We start from the raw sequence: 11,573 nt of genomic DNA on the forward strand, positions 1-11,573 counted from the left end.
TTTTTAGATGAGAGTCTTGCTCTGTCGGCCAGGCTGGAGTGTAATGGCACCATCTCAGCTCACTGCAACCTCCACCTCCCAGGTTCAAGTGATCCTCCTGCCTCAGCCTACCGAGTAGCTGGGGCTACAGGCACATGCCACCGCACCTGGATAATTTTTGTATTTCTACAAGGTGAGTTTTCACCACGTTGGTCAGGCTGATCTTGAACTCCTGACCTCAGGTGATCCACCTGTCTGTGCCTCCCAACATGTTGGGATTACAGGCACGAGTCACTGCATCCAGCCTTTGCTCATTCTTATCTGCTGTGCCCTGGATAAGCAAGGCCTCTTATGATTGTATCTATGGCTTGCTTGTTTAGTTTCACCTCTTAGTTTTGTGGGTTTTTTTTTTCTACTATTAATGCCATTTTCTACAATTCTATTCAAGTAATTCACAAATCTATATAGCTCCTAAATTCAATATGCCGTTTCACCCTATGTGTCTATGCATTGAATGCCTTTTCTTTTACTTATCTACATTTAAAAATAATGACAATAAATATCATTGTCGGTCTTCAAGCCTGGAGAAATAAGAATCTCCAGAGAAGTCTCCCTGTAGGTACCATTTTCTAAATCCAAGATAGAAATAATCAGACTCATTTCTGGAGAACCACAGAAATGTTTGTATAGTTACGACTCAACATACTATATTATATAGAGGGTAATTGTTATGTTTATAAAATTGTTGTCCCTGCTACAATGTAAGCCCTTTAAAGGTATTATCCACTTTTACATCCCCAGCACTTAACTCATGGTGTGGTATATAGTAGGTGTTCAATAAATTGCACACATAGTAAGTCCTGCATTGATTTTTACACAACCATGTACCTTTTTTTCTGGAATCAAGCAACTGAGTGCTATGAGATTTTCCCCACATTTCTGGATGAAGGACATGTTGTTATTTATAATTAACTATGTGCTACAGAAAACAAATACATTATAATAGGCTTTCAGTACAGGGAAAATCTCATCAAGCAGAGTACCCAGAGAGGCTTCAGGGAAAAAGTGACAGTTGAATTTGGACTCTTCAGTTGATGTGTACAAGATACCTGGGGCAGCCCTGGTGGCAAATGTGTTATTTATGGAGCTTGAATAAAGCAAATAACTGTTTATCTCCATAAAGATATTATGTTGCCATGTTGGTCTATTAAAAATAAATAAAATGTCTATCATAATGATATAGCTTCTCTCACTTTAGCTGAGTCCCTTAGATTTACTGAAAGGTTGGCGCAGGGCCACCAAACTCACCCCAGAAATGAGCTGAAGCAGAGGTATAAATGAAATCAGCGGTGGGAGAAAAGAATGTTGAGGTCCTGTGCAAAAGCTGGGATGCTTGCCCCTGATGCTCATTAGGTAGTAGGGGAGGGCTCCAGTTTCTTCCCAAGCAGCAATCATGCCCCTGGTGGTAAGACAGAGATGCAGGGATTTGACTCCTTTTTGGCTACATTACTCCTAAAAAGTGGTTGACAGATGATGCTGGAAATGGGAATCTGACGTTGGCCTTGACATCTTGCCAACTGCTCAATCGCTAGCCAATGTATATCTTTTAGTGAACTGCATTTTTTTAGAAGCTGAAAACTTCCATTTACTTTTTTAAGTAAATTTTCCCATGAACTCAGACTTTGCAATATTACAAAGTAAACCAGTGACCATTTTCAATTGATTTAAGAAATATAGGAGAAAGAAATATAAAGGCTTCGGTTTTCTTTATCTAACCTTGACTCCAGCCTTCTTCCTCAGTGCAATTTTCTGTTATAATATGCAGCATTAGAAGAAGTCTTTTATGACACAGAAGCCTCAAAAAAATTATGTGAACTGAAAAGCAGTTCATCAAAAAAGACAGTCAAAAAGTCCGTTGCAGTAGGTTATAAATGAGTTCCCATCAGTAAAGGTATAAACATAGAAACCACTTATGTAAAGCACATACCGAAATCAGGAGCTCTTGGAAATGCATGTTACAATACTCAAAGCAATTTGTTTTGTCTATGTACAGTATGTATGCCAACGTGTCACGCAAAATAAAACCACAGACCACACTTCTAAGTAATCCATTTCATAAAGCCGTGCTATTTAGGATCTTTATGCCTCCTTCTTTTAATCTTTTTATAAGATGATTTCTCCAGTATTACATGTCAGGGTCTGATCTAACATTGTTTACTTTATCCCATTTTAGTGATACATTAGCTCTGTGTCACCGACTTGCAGTGGCTTTCATTTGGAACAAACTGAAAAATGCTCTTCTTTTAAGCCTCCTTTCTTCAAATTCCTTTTCTACATTTCCTTTCGAGGCAACAACTCTCCACGCCTTCTTGATCAAGACAGACAAACTAATGGCTGAGTGAGCTTTAATTTCTAAGCTTCTGGCATTCAAACTTGATTTGCATTGTCATATGGAATTATTTGATATTCAGTAAAAAATACTATTTCTTCCTTTCCGTTTTTCTTTCCCTTTTCTAGACAACCAACCGCTGGGAAATTATTGTCAAAGTCTTGAAACGATTTCCCAATGATTGCTTGTTAGTACAATACAATTTCTCGCTCAGCCCTGGTCTCTCTTCAGTTCTCTTCTGGGGATCAGTGAATCCCGTGCGTCTGTAGCACACACTGTGCACAGGCAGTGTAGAGACACCCTCCACACACAGACAGCTCTCTACTCTTCTCTGTGGTGGCACTTAGGGGTATCTCAGTGAGTGAACAGGAGATGAGGAGACAGATGTAAAAAGGCAAAAGTAAAAGAGGAAGCCTGAATTTAAAAAGAAAAAGAAAAATGATTCTTCACAGATTTTAAGGATTTATATGTTGATAAGCATTAACCACAAGCATTAAGTTCAACCTCCTTGAGTGCCTCCTCTATGCAAAACTGTATGTCTGACATTGGAGGCTGGAGGGGGCAAATGGCACCTTTGCCTCCAAGATGCCCACAGTGCAGTCAGAGGGATGGACAAGTGAGCAACCAATTCAAGGCAGACAGTTAAGGAATGTATATATGAAGCAGGATAAAATAAGTCCTATGAAGATACAGGCTATGCAGTGATTCATTCTGACTCAAAGGACAAAGAGAGGAATGTCAGAGATGGTCTCATTCAATGTTGGAGCTGCTCTCATTTCAATAGGCAGAAGAGTTGAGAAAAGAAAAGAGAAAGGTGGACAGATCATAGAGGGATAGAAGGAAATGAGCTGTAGGTGAAAAGAGAAAAGCAAATAGGAAGAAAAAAAAAAAGGAATAGAATGGCAAGAAACAGGGCCAGATTTAATTTCAAGAGAATTAACCTGGGAAATACTTATAACTCAGGAGGCTGTGAATCTAAGGACTTTCTTTTAAGTGCCAACGGCATAAACTAATCTATTTAATTAGAAAAATATGCTTGTATTGCACTCTGAGTAATTTCCCAGAGGAAAACTTGTTTCTTTTACAGTTAAAGTTTTTGTTTAAAGCCTCTCTCCCTCCACTCCCCTTGCTCTACCACAGAACCCACACCTTTTCAGCAGGTGCTAACTCCTATGAAATTATTGTCAGCCGGGATGTGAACACAACCCTTCCAAGAGCTCACGTTTGTTTTTTGGGTACTGAAATAGAAACACATTAACCTAGATATCCCTGAGCCTTCCAGCAGGTACTTTATAACAATAAAGAAAAAAATCCAAAATGTATTTCTTCATTGAGTTGCCGAACCTTCACAACAGCAAATAACTCAAAGTGTAATATGACATATCTTAAGAGCTCACTAAGCAGTAAAACTATTTAAAATAAAGCAGAACTTCTCTAGTTAATTCAACATCTTCTTTCAATATGTTTGTGGTCTAAGAATGTTCTCTCTTATAGCAGTAAGGCAAGGTACTTAGTCTTTCTTGTACCTATATTAAAAGGAAAATAGATTCTGGTGGCCTGCAAATTGAAACAAGATAAGCTCCTTTTTGCACGCCACACAGTAAGGGCTGCAAATAGAAATTTAAATACTTTATCACAATTTTGCCCCTGAGTAAGGAAATTCAAACATATTAATTGAACCAACACAACAATTAATTCAAATAAGATTAAAGTGCTCTAAATATGCTTCCTGCATGTTCAATGAAAAGATTAAAAGGATACATACATGCTCAATTCTAACCTATTTCTGCCTAGTTTTGTATACTACTAGTTCTGCTTACATTTACTTATATAGAACAGTCTCAGATAATAAATATGAAATTGGGGAAGATAAATTCAAAATAAAGACATTTATATAAGAATGAAACAAAGCAAGTGAAAGATATAAAGGATGAGATAGAAAAGGAATTAAGAATACTGCGGAAACCTTGCAAATAGTAACATTTTGTAGTTGAGAAACATTTTAAAATCTTTGTAGTGGTACCATGTAAAATTAATAAAATTTTTCAAAGCCAGCTTAACTTGCCTCCTTTCTTGTAATCTAAAAAAAGAAATGGAGAATTTAGAACATAGTGTAATATGATCTAAAAATCTGCTTTTAGATTCAAGAAACTTTATTTCCTAGAGACACTGCATACACAATCAAGTCCATAACATTATTAAATATTGTGACCAAAAATTCATTTCAGGTAGGTTACCTTACATGCAAGCGACCTGAATTTGAATCTGTGTTCTGGTGGCTAAAGGCAATGTATCTCATTATAAATAAAGGATGGAGTTTAAATCTCAAGGAAAGCTTTCTTAATATCTATTTTTGCACTGAATACTAAATACACTTCAGCATACTTTTATGAACACCTATGATTTATGATTTCAGAAACGTGTACATAATTGTTCTGTTTTATGGTAGGTGAATGTATACCATAATTCTTTACACATTTTGTATACATATGTGTAAGTAACTCAAAAATTCAATGAATGTATTTCTAAAGGTTAGCAAAGGTGTGATGAAAGCTTTATTTTTATTTGCCTTTACTATTATTTACTGCTTCATGCAAACCATAAAACCATCCTTATAACTAACAACTAGATCTGTTAAGATGATCTTACATTAGAAATTATACAAAAACCACTTGCAAATTATTTTTGTATCAAATCAACTCTGGTTTGAAACAGTTTCCCCAATTACTAAAAGGCATGCTCACATAAAAGGATCGCTAGCCCACAAACGTGCTGCCCTGCGTTTTTTCCTGGAAAACTCAGAATAGGATCTGTCAGGTATATCCACTAGCATAACAAACATGTCACCCAGATTTGCATTGGGAATTAAAACATTCTGTAGCCTGACAAAAGGCTGTGTGTTTTTAGCAACCGTGACGAGAAGAAGGCACTGCAATACCTAGACATTGCAAGTTAAAAGTCTCATCAGACAGCTTGAAAAAGCACTATAATCCCATGATGGAGCCTCCCTGAGTAGCAAGTCATGCTACAAAGACCCTCAGCTGCATCCCCAACCCAATGGTCCAGGCAAGTCTAACTCTATATCCTACAAATCCGACATTGTTTTTTATTCTTATAGTTTATACTTCAGTTATATTGGAAACAGGAATGTAAGGAAAGGCACATGTAAAAGGTGAGAAATGTTTTTGTTATTAAAGCTCAACTCACATATTCACTAGCATCAAACGTGAAACAATAATATTTATAAAATAATACTGTGGTCACTATGCAAGCAAAAATTAATACGAAGAAGATTACAGGACAATACTATAAAACTTACCCATTATTTTCATAAAAAATTGCATTGCTTATTTAAGTGAGAAGTAGGGCTGAGAATTTTCCCATTTATATAATGCATCCTTCATAATCTGCCTTAAAAATTTTACAATTAGTGCATTTCTTAGTTTTAAATTAATACCCAGTAAATATTTCTAACAAAATTTTATACATACCAAAATGGATCTGCACATATTTTAATCATGGATATGTGATAACTGAAAGGAAATCTCCTCTACATAAATTAGAAGAATTACTGCAATTAACTCAGTTTTGTTTGAAGTGTGACAGGTTTTGGTTGTTTTTCAGGTCATTAGTGAAAAATAGGAATCAATTTATTAGCAGTTTCATAAAAGCAGTCTTTTTAGAAATATTGCCTATCTCTTAACTCTGTGTGTAATTTGGCCTTGTCATTAACTCTACAAGTAGTTATAAGACTTTCCTGTAAGAAAAATGTGACCAAATAAAGTGCTCACCACAAATGGATAAAATTTAACTTATATTAATAAAAAGCAGATTGTCCAGCAAATGTTCTAATAACTTTACATTTTAAAGCACAATTTCCATTACAGTTATTCATTAAAAGGGTTCCTTTTATAGAGAAAGTGTAACTGACATGCTAGATTACCCTCTGATACATGAAATACAGTTTCCACCTAAATATCTCTACTCTAAACATGATGAGGAGCAATGAACCACCACTGAGAAATATTATTACTAACATTCTATATTTTTATAAAACAAAAAATGACACATATTATAAAATGGCACAGGCTACAACTCTTAAACCAGCATTTAACACCTTTTTTGGCCACTTTATTATATAACACTATCATTTTCATTTATTCTTTATTAGTGATTATTGATATATTATATATGAGTGCATTGTTAATATTCAGAAGTTAAGCATATTTGCATTCTGTACTAATGAGCAAAAACTGAATATATTCTCTGTGCCAGAAACTTACTTTTATGATTTTAATCTTCCTCTACAACCCTTGAGGTAGAAATTTATTATCCCATTTTCAGATGAGTAAATGAGGCTACAGAAGTTATATAACATATCCAAAGTCACACAGCTAATAGTGTTAAGTTCAGCATTTGAACACAGACCTGAATGGCATCAAATGTGATTGCTAATGCCTGTTAGAAGTGTTATAACTAATTCTATTCATTATTTGTTTTCCAAAATATAAGTAAATTGAAAGGTGGCTTTACAAATGAACATTCTTTAGTCTCCTACAGAAGTATTTTCTTCTGTATCATCCTTACTTAATGTACAACTGCTAAAAATTCTCTCATTGTCACCAGAGTCCTGAGAGTACTTAGTAAAGCATGTAAGACTCAGTACATGTGGTCCTCCACATCTGTGGGTTCTTTATCCATGCATTCAACCAGTCATGGATCAAAAATATTCAAAAATATTCTGAAAAAAATTAAAATACAACAATAAAAATATACAAATATTAAAATGCAGTATAACAACTGTTTGCATAGCATTTACACTCTATTAGTTACTATAGGTAATCTAGAGATGATTTAACCTATACTGGAGGATGTGCACAGGTTACATGCAAATATCACACTGTCTTCAAGGTTGCAGATTTTGGCGTCCTAGAGGGTACTGAAATCATTGCCTAGGGATACCAAGGGAAAACTGTACTGCCCCCTCTGAAGGATGGAGGGAGAGGACAAAACACTCCTGGGTTTCATCTTGCCAGAGGAAGCTGTGTTTTATAATTAGCCTGCCCAGGGCAGGTACGTTTTTGCAGTCTACTCTAAGTCATCATTTTTGTAAGCCATGGCTCCAAATGCCGTCAATACATTTTGATTATTTTCTATAATAGGGTTTAGGAATTTATAAATTTTTTTTTCTCTGAAGCAGAACAAGTAAGATATAGGAGATGGGGAAGTCAGTTGCTGCTAGACCAGTGTCTGGAGAGATGTGATTCAGTTCAGTCAATTTAATTAAACACTCACTTATTGATGGGAGTTACCAAGCTGATGGGTCTTCGAAAGAGGAAGAGTTGGCCAGGAGCAGTAGCTCATGTCTGTGATCCCAGCACTTTGGAAGAAGGCCAAGGTGGGTGGATCGAGAACATCCTGGCCAACATGGTAAAACCCTGTCTCTGCTAAAAATACAAAAATTAGCCATGTATGGTGGCACACGCCTGTAATCCCAGCTACTCGGGAGGCTGAGGCAGGGGAATCACTTGACCCTGGGAGGCAGAGGTTGTAGTGAGCTGAGCAGAGATCGCTCCACTGCACTCCAGCCTGGTGAAAGAGTAACATTCTGTCTCAAAAAAAAAAAAGAGAAAAGAAAAGAAAAGAAAGAGTTCTCAGGATCTTTAGAGAAAAAGATGACTGGAAAGATGAATAGTGAATCATCATTCTAGAGAAGAGAATAAACTGAGAAGTGTTAAAAGCTGCTATACCTAGTCTTGGGATATTGTTTTTCTCTCAGGAAGATGTTCTGTATAAGGGAGATGGGGAAGATGTTCGTGCCAACAGAAAAGCTAAAAGTTACATTTTTAATGGCACACTTCTCTTGCCTTTCATTTTTTAATGATTTTTTAATATTACTAAAAATCTTGTGTTGAAAATATATATTCAGTATTCATTAATTCAAACAGAAAGTTATTTGCAAAAATAGATTGACCTTTTTAAATTTTTACCCAAATCCTCTCACTTATAAATAGTAGATAGTCATATCAGTTTAGTATACTCTCATTCTGAATTTCATTTTCTCATTTCTCTGCAATCTAGGTCCAGTGACTTACCTTCTGGGAGTTCTGATTTTTTTTTTAAGATCTCTTATAAAGAAATTGTATCTATAATAGGATTTCTGTAACAATTAAGTGGGGTAGTGTACATAAAACCCTTAGCACAGGGTCTGGAATTTGACAAGGTCTTAATAAGTTGTGACATCATTGTTTGGGTTTGTTGGTTGGTTTGTTTGCTCTCTCATCAAGCATAATAAATCCAAAATGCCTGCAAGAAATCTGACTATATGATGTTTTAAATCAGTGACTTAGCTTCCTTTTCAGTTTTCTTTCCTCAAGTGAAATTTCTTGTTATTTACATAAGTCTTGTTTTTTCATAAAAAAAGTGACTAAAAGCCACCATCTAAAAGCCATAAAGCTGATGAATAAAACCAAAGAAGTACATTTTTCTAATGTTAGTATACAATCACCCTTGCTTCAAATTGATATCTTTAGTTTCAAACTTTGTTTAAGAAACGTCAAGGACTATCATGTCAGGCCAAAATTATGTACTAAAATTATTATACATTCCATTTTTGAAAAAGCCCTACTGTGAAAGAAAAATCACTGGGATTTTTATAAAACAATCACAAGAAGTTTCTTTCTGCCTTCTTCCTTTCCCAGTAAAAATGAGAAAACAGTATCATTATATAAAGAAAAGAGACAGAATTCATAGATTGATGGGCTCTGAAGAACAAAAGATAGCTAACAGTTAAAGATAACTCAAATAGTGGGCTTTGATGTTCTTTTTCAGCTGTCCTATTAAATACTTCTTCTTTTTTCACGTTCCAATTGTACCAAATATGAAAAGCCCATATACAAAAGAAATAATAAAATGCTTGTTAATCTAATAACAGAATGCCAAGAACAGAAAGCCTATCCCACCACAAAGTGTAATTGAGATTTCCTATGCCACAGACGGTTTGTGATCAGAAACCTTGAAGAAAAAAAAAAAAGCCATCAATAGAAATGACGCTTCCACTGTGAGCTCATGGTCACAGCAAGGCTAAAAGACCAGGGACATAAAGCCCCATTAATTGTACTTCCCAGGGGTCAGCAAACATCCCAGTTTGCCTGCGAGAGTCCCGATTTATGTCTTTTATTGGTGTAATTATTATTAGAGTACCTTTAACTCCAAAAGCGTCCCAGTTTGGACAATAAATTATATAGTTGCCCTAGGTTTACCCCTACTCCCTCCTTTTCCTTTCCTTCTCTTTCTCTTCACAAAACTAAGGGCAAGCTATTTTAACTCTTCAGGGCAGGTGAGAAAGAAGAAAAAAGTTAGGCTTTTTAAGCTCAGCTTTTCATTGGACCACTGTTCATTTTCTTAAAGCAGAGCAGATTTCTAGTCTGAATTGCTTTTGACATGGTCCTATTTACCTGTGAAACATTTGGGGTAGAATTTCCCTCTACCTTCCCCACCATCCTCTCTCCATTACGAATTGCTGCCTAACTCTATGGCATAGTGTTCAGTCAGCTTATTGAATTCTACCTGAAATTTTCAAGAATTATACCTCAAATGAGGACTCCTTAATATAATTGCTGTTTCTTTAAAATAAAAAAATCAGATGTTCAACTTAGGTTATTCAGCCAAGAATAGCAGTTCATCTCAGCTGCAAGAAAGGCTGAGCACCTTACAGCAGGAGCCTCTTAATCAAAAAGCAATCTTTTGGGATGAGTTAGTGGTACTTTGCCTCCGGCAGTAACCAGATCCCCCACTTTCATTGTATATTTCCACAGGAGTCTAATGATGAAATACATTAGATCTTCTCACAGGTGAAGTAGAAACACACTCAAAGCATTGCCTTTCTAGGGTCACATGGTGCTTCTAAAAACAAGGGGAGGAGATCAGCAGCAATAACAGCATCCAAACCAACAATGTATTCTGCAAGTAAAAGCCTTGAGGAGTAAGGGAAGAAATTCGCCTTTCACAGGAATATTCATAGGAAATTCACTATGTGCAATATTGCAAAGAAAAGAAACACAAAACGATTTGGTTTTCTGACAGGAAGGACAGGGAGAGTAAATCTTTGTTTCACAATAAAAAGCTTACCATTTAGTCATGAGGTTATCCTTGACTCTTATCCAGAAAAGCTTTACAGCTGCAAGGAAAAAAATATATAATTCATTTGAGGAAAAATGTCCTAGTATTGGGGGATAAAGATTTACACCTATCCAGTGGGTTTTGTCTGCTCTAGATTCACAAAGACACAGCATTATATAGTGGGTAAAAATATAAGAAGGTATAAGTCTTCATTATTTGTACACAGAGAACATAGATTGCATTTAATTGAATTATTTTATTTCTATTTCATTTATTTTCACATAGGCATACAAACTTACGTATGGTATATACAATGCGCATATCTATACATACACAAATAAGATGTTTGCTCTCTTTAACATATACATAAATGTGAGTACTTTCACACACATCACTGTTTTATAAAACAAGTGGCAGACACAGCATCTTTCTTTCCCACTTCATGGTCTCATGACCTCCCAACAGAGCAGGGATTCAAAAACAGGTTAGGTGGTAGTGTCTTAGATTTGTCGTGCCTTCAAAACACCTTATTGACTTCTGTTGTGCTCTGCAAGTAGCCTCAAGCTAAACAGGTAAAAGCAAATTATGAATCAGGGTAAAAGGCTATATAAATATGCCTTATTTGTTTTTTGTGGTGGTTTTGTTTGGTTGTTTTGTATTGTTTTTAACCTTCACTGATTCCGGTAAGGTAATTAAGTAGTTGGACATAAAAGATCTCCAGCTGGGTGATAGGCTTTGTGGGAAAGGGAAATTAGACAAAAGGTATTGAGTAATAACCACAAATGGCTTTACAGCCCATTCCATTTGAATGTCAATAGAACTCACAAAGCAAGATTTCCAGAAGATAATCAGCAATGACTCCCCCAAGTATGATCAGGAAATGAATATAATTAGCCATTTGCAAGCCAAGAGGTCTGCCACTATGATTTCATATTCAGTTATATATATATATATATACACACACACACACACACACACACACACATACACACATATATATTTGTATATATATGTGTGTATATATATGTATATGTATATATATATGTGTATATATATAAATATATGTGTGTGTGTGTGTGTGTAT

General features: G+C 35.6%; 1 long non-coding RNA gene across 1 annotated transcript in view; it reads right to left on the reverse strand.

The window, feature by feature from the left end:
- Window positions 1–215: 215 nt before the first annotated feature.
- LOC116549579 overlaps window positions 216–11,573 on the reverse strand; it is a 56,051-nt gene continuing 44,693 nt past the window's right edge. Inside the window, exons 3-4 of the long non-coding RNA XR_004267947.1 lie at window positions 10,499–10,547; window positions 216–7,109 (exon numbers count right to left, since the gene is read on the reverse strand). This is a non-coding gene — a long non-coding RNA (uncharacterized LOC116549579). The remainder of the gene's footprint in view (window positions 7,110–10,498; window positions 10,548–11,573) is intronic.

This window comes from Sapajus apella, unplaced genomic scaffold (assembly GCF_009761245.1).
Source record: "Sapajus apella isolate SASKATOON/1434 unplaced genomic scaffold, GSC_monkey_1.0 scaffold6, whole genome shotgun sequence".
Lineage (NCBI taxonomy): Eukaryota > Metazoa > Chordata > Mammalia > Primates > Cebidae > Sapajus > Sapajus apella.